Raw genomic sequence first — 18,159 nt, forward strand, 5'->3', positions numbered from 1 at the left:
ATGGGTGTCTCTCAGTATGAAGATGCACCGCCGCTAAAGAGTGGTTCCAAAACACTCGGCATCTGCTTCAAGACTACCAAGGACCGGCATGTTCAGTCTATTGGCTGCAGTCATCTCCACCCAATGGGTGGACATTAGCTGTTCCCCAAAGTGTTCTCTAAAGTGAGACTCTCTGATGGTGGTGACCTCAGACCCAGTGTCCCAAAGGCAGCTTGTCTTCACTCCAGAGATCATCAGGTCAACAGTCCAGCAGTCACCAAATGCATTTTGTTTCAGGAACTGGTCGAGTTCAGTGTCAATGCAGTCTGCCAGCCCACTCCTGACCATCGATTAACCAAGGGGCCTTGGTTCGCTCTCTGGTGGAGTATTCTGTGCACTGTCTGCCTCTCCTGGAGCATGTCTTTGCCAGGTGACTTGGCCATGGGTACACTGTTGACTGGTGTGACCGGACTCTCCACATGTGTAGCAGATGTACTGGCCATCCTGGTCTCTTAATGGCTCTATCTTTGGGGCACGAGGTGGTTGTCTACATCAGTGTTCCATTGCAAAGGTGGTGAGCAGTGTGCAAATAAAAATTCGACTTTCAGTGGAGGATACTGATGACAGCGAGGGAGAATTGTCTGATTGAATGAATGTTCTTTGGAGGAGACATTTGATGTTTGCAACATCAAATGTCAACATGTTCTTGATATAGTTGCTTTCAGAAATCTGTGACAAAGTACCACTTTGTTCTTTGTAACTTTGTCTATTTGAATAATTGGTGAGGGTTGATACAATTTGTTGCTCAGCCTACCATTTCAGCGGTGTGACCTTACCAGATTTGACAGTTATTACGTTCTCTGGAGGGACTTGAAATCATTTTTAGCATGTTTTATTGACATCATTGATTTCTGTTTGAGAAGAGCTTTCATTTGATACCATACATGATGGGTTTATACAGTAATGTGTATCTATTTTTTTATGGTCAACAAAAGGGGGCGTGGCAGATTATGTGATTAAAAATGAATGCTCAAGGGTGCCGGAGCGGCACCCGTCAAATTCTGAGTCTACACCCCCCTAAACTATCAAATTATGCAAAATAATTGCATTCGTACCTTATGCCACACATATCATATAGGGAATTCACACTGAAAATTCTAACTAGCACATTTTGGAATGGAATCTTCAGAGAACGATCCAAGTTGTCGCGGCGATAATTCTGATGCAGCAACAAAGGATTTAGAATGTTCATTCTGTACAACCCAGCTCACTCATTTTGATTGTCTTTTTTTACAATCGGTTATGGTTGTATAGTTGGTTATGGTTATGGTTCCGGGCTGATGCTTTTGTCCAAAGTGGCATACAAAAATACCTACACACAGACAGACAGACAGACAGGACAACGCCCCCCAACACACACACACACACACACACACACTTTTGCTTTCTTTGTGTTTAGCTCATTTCCAGTCCTCCAGTACAAGAACGTATAATCCTGCTCTAGACAGATTTCAGGAAGAACAGGACTTACACATAGTGCTACAGCACCCTTTGTGTTTATTGTCACCCTTGGTGAAGTTGAGTAATAAGAAGTATTTTTTAAAAATCCCTTTTTTGCCAATTTACCCTGGCCTCACAATGAATATAAGAAAAAAGATATCCAACCTTGAAGGGAAGCAAATTTATTCTGAGAGAACCAAATAAAAAAAACACCACAAAAGTGCCACAATCATTAGCACATTTCTGTACTTCTTGTCCTCCTTGTCCTCAGAGATCAGGGTGGCCTGTGTGGTGGCATTAAGGGTAGTGAGGCCCGTCCTCTCTCCTTCAGCCAGGCACCAAACGCTGGCCTGAGCTGTGGCCTCCCGGACTCCAGGCTGGTATCGATGCCCGTCCATTTCCAGACGAGGCACATGGCTCGCTTTGTCCCCATCGCCTTGCAGCAGGGATGAGCTCTTATCGCCCTCCTCGTCCAGCTGAATTGCCACCTGATCTACAGCTGGCTTGTTCAGGAGGACTGTGGAGACTGGACAGAGATGAAATAATGATGAGTGATTAGTTATTCAGACAACTGCAAAATGTAGGTGTCCATTTAAACTCTATTCAGCCATCAGAAAAAAAAATGATACTTACTGCAGTCCTCTTCACTGAACTCATCATAACTATCTCCATCAACAAGCAGTGGAGATGGGCTCCTACCATCCTCCTTGTCCAGAGGTTCCCCTTGGTCAACAGATGACTCATTTGGGTCTGTAGACAGAGATAAAAAGATTATTGTGGTTAGTAAATCTGTCTTTAAAACGTAGGCGTCCATTTTAACTCTATTCAACCATCTGAAATTGTGACTCTTACTGCAGTCCTCTTTGCTGATCTCTTGATCTCCATCAAGATGCAGGGGGGATGGGGTCCTACTGGCTCCCTTGTCCAGCTGAGGTGTCCCATTGTTAATGGAGGACTCGGTCAGGTCTATGGACAAAGATGATTGTAATTAGTGAATCTGTCAACATACAAACGTAGACGTCCATTTCAACTCTATTCAACCATCTGAAATTGTGACTCTTACCGCAGTCCTCTTCGCTGATGTCTTGATTTCCATCAACATGCAGAGGGGATGGGGTCCTACAGTCCCCCTCATCCATCTGAGGTGTCCCACGGTCAGCAGACTCGATCAGGCCTATGGAGAGAGATTAAATGATGATTCCAATGAAGGAGTTTTACAACATCAATGTGTATGAGATATGGGCTTAGCGTTAGTTATCTCACCATGGTGAATAAAAATCACCGCAATTTCATCATCAGATCTCTCTGCAGGCCTGTCCTTCACTTCATCCAGAGACACCACTACAGTCTCCACACTCTGCACCTGGGAGATGTCCATCTCAAGGGCCTCCTTTCTCCTCTTATCTCCCATCTCCTTCTTCAGGCGCTTAGCCTCCTTCCTTTTTTTCTTTTTGCTGGTGTCAACCCGCTTGTTGTTTTGCTTCTTCCCTCCGATCGGGAGACAGCAGCAGAAAAGTTCGCTGAGCTTCATTTTAACCACCTGTTCACTTTAAAGTGTCTAATAAGACTGAGCAGATTCTTGGAATTCACACTGAAAATTCTAACTGGCACATTTTGGAATGGAATCTTCAGAGAACAATCCAAGTTGTCACGGCAATAATTCTAATGCAGCAACAAAGGATTTAGAATGTTCATTCTAACTCATTTTGATTGTCTTTTTTTTTACAATCGGTTATGGTTATAGTTGGTTATGGTTATGGTTCCTGGCTGATGCTTTTGTCCAAAGTGTCATACAAAAATAACTACACAAAGACAGACAAACAGGACACCCCTCCCCCCCAACACACACACACACACACACACACACACACACACACACACACACACACACACACACACTTTTGCTTTCTTGTTAGCTGTAACTGTCCTCTTCTTTTCTCTGTCTGAATGCATTGTGTTGCAGTAGAGAAATTCAGTTTTGAAATTCTCTTCGTCAGTTTTTTTCAGATGCTAGTGGAGCTCCCTCTCTTGCCTGTTAGAAGTATCAGCATTAATGCTTCGCTCATTTCCAGTCCTCCAGTACAAGAACTTATAATCCTGCTCTAGACAGATTTCAGGAAGAACAGGACTTACACATTGTGCACATACAGCACCCTTTGTGTTTATTGTCACCCTTGGCGAAGATAAGTATTTTTTAAAAATCAATTTTTTTGCCAATTTACCCTGGTCTCACACTGAATACAAATAAGAAAAAAGATATCCAACCTTGAACGGAAGCATATTTATTCTGAGATAGGGTGACCAGATTTCTCTGAACCAAAACCGGGACACTTTTGTGCGTGATCAAATGCAACGTCAACATGCGACAGATGAAACTTTTTTTTCGTAGCCGTCCTTAAGCCCAAACGGTAGTGGGGGTTCGGGGGTGTCACCCCCGAGAAAATTTCTTAAATATTGCTGTGTAAATGCACAAATTCTGTGCACTTTCAGTCAGAGATTAGGGCCTGCACTGTCTGACTCCTAAACATTCCTCACTGTTATCTAGCCTATGCATGAAAACATTTTTTGAAAACGAAACTCAGCCATATTATTTTCTCAACCTTAGTTTACATTATGTGTGATAACTCTAAACAGCTACTCTTGTCAGATGGCCATTATACATCATTGAAAAGCTGAGATTCCAGGCTTTCAGTAAAGGTATGGTTTGCCCCATTTTTGATAACGACCAACCCCTCTGGCTCACGGACTAATAGGTTATTGAGAATGATGACTTTCTCTTCAGCATTGTCGTAGCGTAGCCTAACCTGCTAACCATTAAAACGAGGCAATGACACAATGTAACGTTGACTGCAAAGATTGTGCAGACTGCGATTGACTGGCACACGATCACACACACACAAATCATACGTCGGACGCTTTATGCTAGTTTCTACATGGGTTTAGGTAGTGATCGGGCTATATTAAAACCACACTTCAACAGTGGTTGGTGAAAACCGGGACATATTAGCGTCCCGACGGGCTTTTGTCGGGACTCGGGACACGCCACTCAAAATCGGGACTGTCCCAGGAAAACCGGGACGTCTGGTCACCCTATTCTGAGAGAACCAAATAAAAAAAGCACCACAAAAGTGCCACAATCATTAGCACATTTCTGTACTTCATGTCCTCCTTGTCCTCAGAGATCAGGGTGGCCTGTGTGGTTGCGTTTAGGGTATTGAGGCCCGTCCTCTCTCCCTCAGCCGAGCACCAAACGCCGGCCTGAGCTGTGGCCTCCCAGACTCCAGGCTGGTATTGATGCCCATGCATTTGGAGTGAGGACATTACTGCGCAGAGTCTAAGTGCTACCAATGTTATTCCGCCGCACAATATAGTTATCCCTTTTACCTGCTTAGAAATGCATCACGTTTTATTTTGTCTCACCATACTTGGTCATGTGACTACTCGTGTAACTGTATTTGAATAGGGAAAACATGGAGATGTTTGGTCGCTTCTAACTTCATCTCTGTTTGGATCCTAATGAATGCATTGGGCTAGCGAAGTGCTATCAAAGTTGCGCCGGGCGCCAGAGCCAGTGAGTGCACGCATTGAAATGTGAGAGGTATGTATCAACTCGTCTTAATTAAGGGAATACCATAGTTTAATATGAAAAAAACGGTGAAGTGTTCCTTTAAAGTATAAAATACCGAAATATTCCTTTAATGTCGGATGGCTGCCGGTTATCGTTTTTCCGCCATGCTCCACCAGAGGCGTTTCCCCATTGAAATGAATGGGGGACTGTTCAGGCGTTTACATCACTGCCCCCTGGTGAGCAAGCCCACTCTTGCAGCTCCTCCACGGAGATGCACATTTCTAGTTAAAGAGACCCTATGCAACTTTTTCATAGTCTTAAAATCGCTTAGAAATCGTTGCTTTGCTTGACTGACCAGTTTTATCGAAAACAGTAATATTTCCTCCCACCCCCAGTGTCCCTATCCGCTATTGCAACCTTGCAGTTTGTTCAGGAGGCGATCGCTCCTTGTTTACATCTGGAAGGCTGAGATGCGTAAGGAACAAGAAGAACCATGCTTGCAATTTATATATTTATATATAGCCTATATATGTATAAATATACACACTAAAGCTGTCGGGGAAGCTCTGCAGAGAAATATGCAAGCATATAAAACGAGCGAAAACGAAAAACGAAACCGATACCGGAGATGAAATCGCCAATCCTGCATAGTTTCTCTTTAAACTCCAAATCAACTGGAACTAACAAAAGCATGGACAGTAGCCCATGTTTATTTTGTCCCCAATAACAATGAGGATGGATGGTATAACGGGCAACATTTCCGTAAGGATTTCTGTTGAAAAAGTTACTAGAACAAATAGAATCTTAGGGTCACCACGTCTATAAACAAGTCAGTAATTAAGAAATAAATGATTGAATGCAGGAATGAGACACAACCTCCATGCTTTTTCCTGGCATGCTAAATGTTTTAGAATTCATGCCAGAAAAATGCCTTTCCTGTCATTCAAGTGGCTGAATCTGCTAAATACTACAGGGAATTTGCCTGGTGTCATGTTAAATGGTCAGATGAAATGAAACATGAAATATTTGGTAGAGAAAACAAAAAGTCCTCCGCGCTCCTGGGTAACTCTGGTGCGTCAACGGGAGAGGACAACTAGTAGAGATAAAAGAGGTTCACCGGAGCAACTCAGAGTTTAAATTTTTAAATATTTATTTAAGGTGCCAACATCAAGAAACTAACGTTTCGACGTTATGTTACGTTTTCATCAGAGTCTAGAATGGTAGGCATGGGTAGATACTTTAATCAGTTCAACAGGGACACCTGACAGGGGTGGTGCCTCAATTAACCTATGACAACCATAGACGTAGGCTACACTCAAAGCCATCAAAGTTCAAAAAAGTATGCCTAGACATACCAAGTGCTACAAAAACAGTCATTGATGCACATCAGGAAAATGGACATGGAAAAATAAGAAATAATAAACATTGTTGCAAACACATTTCATATAGTCTAAGCTAGCACGTCTTTAAGATCAATACAAAAGTTAATTATATAAAAAGAAAACTGTACATGGGCCTACATGAAATATTTGGCTTCTTGGGGTGCAATTGGCATACAAATGAATACAGAAAAGAACCCCATGTTAACTTCTCAGTGTGTGTTCTTTTTTCTCTAAAGGCCCTGGGTTCATGGCATCATGAACTCCATGATAGAGGCTACGGCTGTCTCTGCCCTGCCAAAAGACTAAAAAAGGGATCATAATTGGGTCATTGTGTAAGTCAATGATCCAAAATCATTCTCCGCCCTTCTTCCATCACATCTCTCTATTCACATCTCTCTCTTTCAGGGTAGAAAGGCTCATCGTCTCAAAAAATCTGTGGAGGATATTCCTCCTATATGGTCTTCCATCGCGTCTCTCTCTTCAAGGCTTTCAGCCATGTGCAAACTCTAGGCTGGCATTTGTGCCAGTCAAGCTTCAATTGAGGCCTTTCGCTGTTTCGATAATCACTATAGTGGGCATAGGCTCCTATTGCCTCCCTTGACTGACTGTAGTCTCCTGTCCAATAATTTCCATTTCTATGCATTTTGTTCCATTTTTCATTTTGTTTCATTTTTCATTTTCATTCACACATTCTCTCAATGTTTGATTATAGACAGGGAAAACAGATTTCTGGACTTATGACATGATGTTCTTGATTACAGTTTTTCTCAAATGCTAAAACACAAAAGCCAATCCTCTAAACCAAATGACCAGTTGTCTAAACACTTTACTAAATCTAGCCACAATTTTTCAATACCATAAACACATTTCACATGAAGACACAATTCTCAAAACACAATCCTCCGTTCTCATAAATCTAAACACATTTTTCCTTGCTAAAACACATGTTGCAAAACATATTCTCAAATGAAAGCTCATGTGATGCAAAATGCTTGCCACAGTCAGCAATAACTGAACACAATGAACATACCTGGCGTCATTCATTACACACAACGACTCAAAAATGAAGACACTTGTTGCTAATGCGCACAGTGACTGTGGTGTGTGTGTGTGAAGAAAATAAAAGAATTTCGAAGAAACGAAACGAAGAAAATAAAATAATTTCACATCCTGATCACGTTTTCAAGAGTACTGTTGTGTGCAATGGATTCTGGTTTTTGCATTGAGTTGTGTTACAGTAGTGTACTTGGATAGCCTAGAAATCTAGACGCGCCCTAGTGGCCAAAAATATTTTTGCCTATACTTTTCTGTGTAGTTTGGCTTGCCAGGCTAGTACTTGGAGAATTGTTGTACTCTTGATATGAAACTCACAACTCTAAATGAAGAGCTCTTTTCCAAAACGCTATAAATCCATTTTATAGACATTACTGTACTGTAACAAATCATGTTACTGTATTTACAGTAATTGTGTGTTTCAGGTAATAAAAATGCAGTTGTTTTGTTTTTATTGAGTAAAGATAAATTACTGTAACTAAACATAACCCAATGCAGTTTCACTGAGATTACTTGAAAAACAAAATGTAAAAAATATATTTATGAAAATTCATTAGTAAAATGGTGGATATAGCGTTTTGGAAAATAACTCTTTACAGTTTTTCACAGTTGCTTGAACACTAAACCCCATTCTCTGAATCAAATTCTCAAATGCCTGAACACATTTGTTGAATTACTCCCTCTTTTGGCAAAACCATAGACTACTTTCACCCACTTTCACCCATTTTACCAAACTCATTAACCCTTTTTGCAAAACTCTAAACACATTGTGCATTCTGATGCACTTCTTAATTATATTGATAACCAAACAAGGTGGAAGTTGAACACAATTAGAGCACAGTTGTCTCCATTTGAACACTACCACTCAAAATTGATAACACTTGTGTCTAATGATGTGACAACCAATATAAGTCAGTTCAGAGCTGACAGAGACACAGGGGACAACAAGTGCGTGTTACAGTAGAGGTGGGGTACAAGGAAGAGGAGGGTGCAGGTAGAATGAAGAGGATGAAGAGAAAGACAGAGAGTTCCAAGAGTTGCAATACTGTAAATGATGATATTTGGGCAACAATCATTGACCATGTTCTGGTTCATGGAATGCCAATGAGAGAAGCAGGACTTCATGGTCCAACCCAACATCAGTGGTTTCTCTGTGGCGTCAATACTGTAATCCAAAGATTCAGACTACAGAAGAGAAATAGCGTAAATGTCCATTATCATACAGTACAGTAATCACTGAACATCCACTGTTACACACTTACTACCCTTTGAGCTCAACTCTGAGAGAGTGAAAGAGCTGAGTTATCAGTATGTCCAAGTAAGTCTACATTTAGGCACAATACAATATTACAGTATTGCATACTTACAGTACTATCAGAGACTGTGGCATCACAGTACAAATCATATTCAGTACAGTATTGGCCTGTCTTTCTGTTCACTTACAAAACTATTGATTTATATCTTCATATATAGGCTAGAGGATATGAGTAGAGAGTGATATAAGTCTTTATTCTTTATTTTCATTGTGATATTTTATTTTTCAAATTAGAATGAATACAATTCCTCCAGGAGCCATAAACCCTGCCCTGAAAACTGTGTCTTCCATTGTTTGGTGTATTGTCTTATCACTGCTCTGCAGGAGTGCAATTTTGCCTGATGTGTTCAATGATTTGAGACCATTAGTTAGTTTTGAGCAAAGTTAAAAGTGTTTTGAAGTGATTGTTCAGTTTTGCAACAAGATTGAAGGGTTTCGAGAATGTAGTTTGAGAAATGAGTTTTGTGTTCACAGTTTTGAGAAAAAGGTAAAGAGTTCTGAAAAAGGTGTTCTAGCAATTGTGAAAAACTGTAAATGCCTAATCCTCTGCAGAGATCTAAGAAGATCCGTTACTCTATGCATTGGCAGTTATGAAACAAAGAACCTTCTCACAAATTGAGCATTGTGTTTTCAATTGTTTTGCTGAAGTGTGTAATGATGTGTATAGTGTTTACATTTTTGAAAGTTTCGAGCTGCTCTTTTGGTGTGAAAGTTTGAGTTTTGAAGTGAGAAGGTGTGGTTGTGCTTATGTAGCTTTAGAAAAGGGTATTGTGTTTAGACATTGGGGAACATGGAGGAAACGTTTGTGAAATGTGTTTTAGCATTTGAGAAAAACTGTAACAGCAAAGAGTTAAATATTAAGCTAAGGTGTTTAGGTGGGACCCTTTTTCAATGTCTGCTGAATGATTGTAAAAATGCATTATTTTGTCAAACTCAGACTCATTGGCTAAACACCTGATAAGTAGTTTTACATAAATTGCTATGGCTGTATTGAAAAACCTAATAATGTGGTGGGTCCACCAGACCCAGGAATATTGAGTCAAAGATATGAACACCTTACAAGGGTTAAGATACAATGGCGGGGGAAAAAAACTTCTGCATTAAGGACCTCCCAGATTGTAGCGACAAAGCATAAAATTAATCACCAAAAGATGATTTTGGGGGTTGCCAATAAATGTAGTGGACACAGTATATGTACAGTACATACACACACATCATCCTCATACATATTACTACTGAAACAACCACTTACTCAACCACATACTTATTCACGTATGTCTCCTCTTTGTCTCTCTCTCTCTCTCTCTCTCTCTCTCTCACACACACACCTGCATTATATTGCTTTGTATTCCAAGTACTTGGTTTAGTGACAAACCTTGGAAAGTTAACTCAGAGTAGGTGGTATCTCCTAACACAAGAGCTGCATGGCTTTACTCTCCTAAAAACAATGCCATAGGGCTCTTGTTGTAGGAGATCTACCACAGGTAAGCCGTAAGTCAGGGGATAATACTGCAATGTATACATAGCCTAGGCTATACTGGGGTGATGTGGTGTCTCGTATGCCTTTCATCTGCTCTAAGCAAGGGCAAACACCACACTACCAAGGGTAGAACCAAAGATCCTTCATTACTCCGCTTTAACCCTCTCTGGTAGAACTCATACAATAACTACTTCTGGGATAGCTGCTGAAATAGCAAACCTACATTTCTACAAAGTTATTGACCTTGAAAGGTGCTCGGACTTGAAAGATGGAGAAGTAACTGTTTCAGCCTTTCACAAATCACTCTGATATACAACAACAACAACAACAACAGCTAAAAAATTGTATTGTGTTTTATAAAGGCACCCAAAGTGCTCTATAGTGAAGGGGGAACCTCGCTAATCACCACCAATGCGTAACACCCACCTGAGTGATGCACAGCAGCCATCATGTGCCAGAACGCTCACCACACACCAGCTTTGGGCCCTACTCCAGCTTGAGGACACCAGCATGAGGAGTTCCTCAACTGTGCGAGTAAAAGGCCTAGTCTTTTTAGTGCTGTGTCGCAATTATGGATCACGAGACAATAATAGTATGTTTGTATATATTTTTATTTTTAGTCATACTTTACTATATTTCCCTGTTGAACAGACATTATGTATCCTACTGTATGACATGGATAGTATTATTAGTATCCAATAGGCCTATTATTAGGCTGTAAATACTAAACTACTAATACAAAATCCAGGGGAAAATATTCAAAGAAATGCCGTTAAAGCAAGCCCTTCATATTTTGTCAATAAAGTCCCGGTTTTTACATCATACTAACATAACACAGTACTATCATTAAACAAGAAAACAACCCTTGTTTTTGAAGCATGTATGTCATTTGTTTATGTGAAGGCATGATGACCTAACCCTGTAACGAGTGACAGTATCCTCTCAGGCATCACTGCAGCAGTCTCCTTCGCAAACTCCTTGGAGTCGTATGGAACACAACAGCTACCGCGAGACTCATTAAAGGGGCAATTAAACAGCGGAACATGTCTGACAACAGAGGGCAATTTTTAGATTGATGTTTATACTTTCAAACTTGTAACAAATGCACATGAGCATGATGCAACACTACGACAGCGCAGAAATGAAGAGTTAATTTACAGATAACAAAAACATGTTTATAACCATAAAAAAAACCCCATTGTTTTTGGGAATCTGATTGATCTGATCAAAAGCAGCTCGATTTCATCTGGATTTATTTTGCTTGAAATTCAATGAATTAAAATGGCACTTTTTCTCTGCAAGCAAACTCTTCAAATGTTTCTCTTTAAAAGTTTACCACCACTATTTCTCATACAAATGATCATCAAAAACAACAACTGTGAGTGAGTGTGTAACCTTTAAAAATAGACACACACAAAAGTGGGTGGCTGATCGAAGATTGGGCTAAACTCTCAATATGAACAGAGGTCACATTGATTAAGTTAAAACAGGCAATATTGTAAAATTCTTGGAAAATGTGTTTGCTCATCATCCATTCATTCCAAATGTTAATGGATATCTTCCTCCCCAGACATTATTCCCCTCTTGCCATTACTCCCAAGTGCCATTAATTAGGACCTTTATTAAAATGCCAGACCTTTGGGAGCAAATAACTTGCATTATATAGCACATTTCATAGACAGAAACAATTCAATGAACTTTACATAGATAAAGGCAAAATGAACAGATACAAATTTACAAAAAAAAAAACAGAGACAAACAAAATATTGACAATTTTGGTGCATTATGTATTATTTTTGCAGGACCATGCTGTGAAATCCTATAGCCTTCTGCATGTTGTAACTCACTATATCACATAAACTGAAAAAATGTGCCATCTCTAAAGAAATGTGTGGGGCATTCTGCAGTCTAACAATGTTCATTTTATTTGTATTTTTATTTATTTAATATTTGTAAACTACCGGTATTACTGGCACTTAGCCTAAATCCTTCATGTGCTGGCATAAGCTAAGCATACCACCTCCACAAAGTAGATGTTTTTCATTGTAAGCAACTCAGGACCATGGACAGTTACCAAGCAAAACACAAACATATTTTGCTTATGCTTTGCTCAGCGCTCAACAGCATTCTGATGGGTGAATAAGATTGAACTAATACTTCAAAATAATGTTTGATTGATGAACCTTACATTTTTCCATTTACCTTCATTTTACTGCCAATACACAGATTTCCCATTTACTAACAAAACTAGATGCGTGCGCAGCCGTGGGGCAGAAGACGCCGGATGGCTGGTCAAATCTATGTATACATTTGTGCTCTATACATTTCTCTCTTCTACAGTACACATTACCAGGTAAGTTACGTGGTCATGCACATTGATGCATTCAGAGATTCCCACTCACATATTGTTAATGTATGGCCTGTGTTTGCCAGTATTGAACTGTCAACAAATAAAATACATGCATCTGGAGACAATCAATTTGTCTATCTAGAAAACTCCTACAGACTCTACCTTGACAAAAATAAAAACTGTAACAATGAGAAAGGAGATTTACCATTCATTGGTGATGTGCATGCAGATTTGACTAATGCTTCGATTTAGCACCATTGGCATGCATTGCTTTTGATAACAAAAAAAAAACACACAAAATCTACATAAGCAAATAGAAGAATCTATATATTGGATTTTTACTGTCTTTGATGATAGTTAATGGCAGAAACTTTTTCATGACGTCTGTTGTTTGTTGTAGTTTTGAACATTACATTCTTCAACAAGTTGCATCATGCTACATTGTGGCTGCTGCCAGTTTGTTGTGAGGATATTGTCTCTGCAGCATATCCTGTGGGAGTGAACTGACAAGCGCTTGCTGTTGTTTGCCAAAGAGCACAGCTCCCAGAGTAAGGCTATCAGGGCCATTTAATTAACCCTCTGAAGACTGTGTCAAATTACAAAGGACTTTGACAGAGTGAGTAGACCTAAGAGAATTCATTCATGTATCTCACGTGGGGTAAAGTTAAACACGGTGAACACCACAATAACAGAGGCCTAAGCAAACAGGCCTTGTTTTGATTGAGTACATCATGTGTCAAAGAGAAAATTAAATGAAAAAGAAAACATTACTTTGATTCATTTTGTTTTCAATTATGGGAGCTAGTAGGACTGTATTATAATGTATACATTCTAAAATAAAGTAAGGCAAAATGTAAACACCAGCTTGTTCCTTTTTTAAAAAAAAAAAAAAAAAAACACATGTGTGTAATTGTTATTTTAGACATGCTGTAAGAATGTGCACATCTATATATCACAACAGGTGCTGGATACTGACCGATGCAAAGGAAAAAGGAAAACAAATATGCTTCTAAGGTGATTTAGTAGGTACAAAGTTTTGACCACTCCACCAAGTTTTCACAGGTACAAAGAAGAACAAAGATTAGCAGATTTACATTCATGACTGCAATACAGGTAACATCAGCCTTAAAGGAATAGTTCAGAATTTTGGACATAGGACCTCATTTCCAACTTAGTCGGGGTGATATAGGTCGGTGGAGACCATTTTCAGTGAATTTCTGCCCTTCCTTAAGGTGCAGTGTTCATCTGGTGCTAATCTGGTGCCGAGGTCTTAATCCACTCCACAGAACACCCGAAACAAATTAATAACGTCAGGCTATCGATGCGGATGCACATGTCTGTGTTGAAAGAACAATGTTAGAAATATAGCCGCAAGCGGCGATGGCGGGCCCGAGCACCTGCGGTGCGGACCCATGACATTTCGGAATCTAACAAAGCAGCACGTGCCTCGTGTTGATGCCCATATCTAGGTTATGTCAGTAAATGTTTTTGTGCAGTCAGAAATCCACAGAATCTGGAGGAAGGAACTGAATTGAACATAGGCCTAATTTACAGAGAGATCATACAAGACTGTAAGCAAACATATGTATTAGTGTTGTATTGATATGCATATTGTTTTGCCATTGTTTTCAACTTCTCTATATAATCATCTCTATTCACCTTATTCACGCTGTGGTCATTGTAAACCAAAACTTGGTTATGGGGTCCGCAAACCATTTCATTGTTGTGTTCTATGCATCTGCCAGTAATTGCTGACAGTGTGTTAATGATAGTTAGTGTACCCCATAGCCTCCCTTTCGTTTACACATGGCTACTGCGTGAATAAGGCAAATAAAAAGGTGGAAGATGTCTACATGCTGCGGTTATTGGCTAATATCTGTGTTCGATGGACAGGGCTCAGCAATAGTTAAGCCATAGGTCTTTTGTTTTTCGTTCAAAGACTTACTTATGATGGTCTTGGCCCGTATCCAAAAAGCTTCAGGCAGTTCAACTGAAATTAAGTGGAACATTGGGTGTGTTACCAGCCTTATCAGCCTGAATAACCAGCCTTGTAGCGTCCCCTAACTCTATTTCCTGATTAGCTGCATACTTGAAGGTTGAAGATGTTTAGGCATATCAAGTTATATGAACTTAAAGATATAACCTTATGATTCCCTTGTTCAGTTCTGCGCTGGATCTGAATTACAGTTTATCTCTGTCACTTTGGTACATTTCTTGAATCATTCTCAAGATTTGCAAAATAGTAAGTGCATTTCTCAAAACAATTTGTAAAAATAGCAAAACATGGATTACCTGCAAAAGCCAGTTCTTGCTCAAAATTGTAAAGACGTCACTTGACTGAACCAATGAGGGAACAGGAAAATGGTCGAAGGAAATTCGTGAAGCATCCGCGCACTGTTGAAAATATCAATGAATTATAGAACCCCTGTTAACCTAATAATTTCTGACCTCGCTAAATATGGAAAAGTTTCTGTTACAAAGTACTATTACTATACATGGTGGGCAGACACCCAAAATATTGCAATATGAACGTCAATTCATACTATGAGTGCTTTCCACACACACACACACACACACACACACACACACACACACACACACATTTCAAAACATAAACAAGACTCCAACGCTCATAATTCTATGACAGTAAAAACATGGTGTGGTGTTGGTGGTGTTCCACTTACAGTATATTTGACATGAAGATTGTGCTGTTGGGAAGCAGATATGCTGGGAAGAGTTAATCAGGAAACACAATATTGGGTAGAGACGTAATTATTTATACATTGATTGCCCAAGGCAAATTTCTCCACTTGGAGACAATAAAGGCTCATCTTATCATTCTGTATACTGACATTTCTGATATTGAAGCCTCAAAATATTGTAAACAAAGTAGCATAGTTGGCTAGTTTAACATACTCTAGCTGGTTGGACTGTTCAGTGTCCCCACATGTGTTTAAGTTTCAAGGTAAGCTCATACTTTTTCTCCTTGGGACAGGCCCTTTAAATCTTGGAGTTGAAAAACATTGGTATTGAGATGGTCAGTCAACTTGAATGCAGAGTTTTAATCAGATGTGTGCACTGCAGCATAGCCTACTAATGATGCTAACCGTATTTAACAATAATTCAGCTAGTCGTCTTCTGTGCGTCATTGCGCTCACGATTGTGAATGTTTTGTTTGGATTAAATGTGCATGTAGAGGGGCGGGTGTTCATTGAGTGCGCACAAGAGCGGGCCAAGGAGAATTTGTTTACTTCTATTCATGGGTTACATCAGGTCCCTTTCCACAGGTGTATAAAATCAAGCACCTTGATTATCAATGCAGACTACATGGTGCTTGATTAGTACACCTGTGGAAAGGGACCTGATGAAACCCATGAATACGGTTTGGTAAAGTTGCACGCATAGTCAATTTGCGGAAGAACTTATGCTTCCACCCGCAGCGTTAGGTGCATTAGTGCAGGTGGCGCTATGGAGTCCCTAAACCACACCCGAGGCCAGAGCTCTGTCTCTGAATAACTATAGCAATAACACACATGCCCACCAAATTTGGTTCATTTTTGTGAATGTACGTGTCAACCACAACAGACAGTGGGCTAGGTGGCGCTATAGAGTCTCTAAGCCACACCCTAGGTCAGAGCTCTGTCTTTGACTAGCGGTAGCAATAACACACAAGCCCACCACATTTGATTAATTTTCGTGAATGTATGTGTCAACCACAACAGACAACGCACTGGGTGGCGCTATAGAGTCCCTAAGCCACACCCTAGGCCAAAGCTCTGTCTCTGACTATTGATAGCAATAACACACAAGTCCACCAAATTTGGTTCATTTTCGTGAATGTTTGTGTCAATCACAACAGATAACGTGCTGCAAGGTGGCACTATAGAGTCCCAAAGCCACACCTTAGGCCAGAGCTTTGTCTCTGACTAGCAGAAGCAATTCCACATGTAGCTGCCAAATTACATCCAATTTAAAACCTTTTTTCTGCCTATAACACCAACTTCCTGTTTCTAAATAAGACATCATAATTCAAACCTTCGCCATTTCAATATACTTTGAAAATTCAAAAATCTGGTCGCAATTCCTCTTGAGCAACCCCTCAAGATCATTTTAGTACTTGTATGACATGATTTCGATAAACCGTCTGGGAGAAGTGTTTCAAAATACATGATGTGCAAAAATCATAATCATAATCATAACTCAAATTCCTCTAAGATTCACTATGTAGTTTAAATGTGAAACTTGTTCAGATTAATACAACACACATGCCTACCAAATATGGTTAATTTCCATGCATGTATATGTCAACCACAAGAAACAATGCGCTAGGTGGCGCTATAGAGTCCCTGAGCCACGCCCAAGGCCAGAGCTCTGTCGCTGAGTAGCATTACCAATTCCACACATAGCTACCAAATTTCAAAAGTTTTAGAGCATGCCAAGTTGGTGAAAAAAGGCAAAACGTGGCCCAGAAGAAATTTAATCTGAGCAAAAACAATAGGGCCTTGCACCTACGGTGCAGCCACTTCAGTGGCCGCACCTCGGTGCTCGGGCCCTAAATAAAAACTAACCTTGCATCGCATTGCAATAGCCTATACTTTGTTCCCTGTATGGCAGTAGCGGATTGATATTGAGAAACTAGGCCCTCAAAATGTAATAAATCATTGAGTTGCGAGGCTAATTTTATTTCTAAAATTATTCTATCAACACGGACATGTACATCGATAGTATGACTTTGTAATTTACTTGTCTCGGGTGTGCTGTGGAGTGAGTAAGACTGTTTTGGATGTTACCATTGAAATGCGTTAGCTCAGAACCAGTTTAGCAAAGGGGAACGCTGCAACTTAAGGAAGGGGTTAAACGCGATAAAAACTGTCTCCACCGGCACCGACCTATATCACGTCGCCAAAGTTGGAAATGAGGTCCCATGTCATAAATTCCGAACTATTCCTTTAAACGTCAGTCTTTAGGCAGAGGCATATTGGCCTAGTCCTTGGTCCAATCGAGCACGGAGACCACTGCAGATCCTGCCAGATTGAGACAGCAGAAGTGGAGCAACCTGGTGATAGTTGGGGAGGCAGGAAGGGGATATGATGTTTATCACCTGAAAGCACAGATGGTAGGGGTGTAAAAAATAACCGATACATATCGATATTCGTTTTTAACCTGTAAAAGACGACTACATCGATGCATCAAGCCTCGTTTCGAATTTTTCATGACATGAATCGGTTATTGTTTCGATTTAAAAGAAACAAATCGGTTCACATTCGCAAACGTTTCTGACTTGACCGTCTCTTATGAAATACTCGATTTCCTGGCCTGGTGCGTGGCTGTGTGCATCCCAATTTTGATTTGAGAACAATGACAGCCTCTCATTGGTCAAAGATGGCATAGCCTATCACGTTCTTCTATCCATTCCAACGAAACGTGCCCTGGACGTGCCTGAAGGAATGAGATGCTAGTCTTCCTCAGAAAAGATTTCTGACAACTCCGAACCTATATTCAACGCGCCGGCGAAACTTAAATCCAAAGTTT

Source organism: Sardina pilchardus, chromosome 5 (assembly GCF_963854185.1).
Source record: "Sardina pilchardus chromosome 5, fSarPil1.1, whole genome shotgun sequence".
In the NCBI taxonomy this organism is placed as follows: Eukaryota; Metazoa; Chordata; class Actinopteri; order Clupeiformes; family Clupeidae; genus Sardina; species Sardina pilchardus.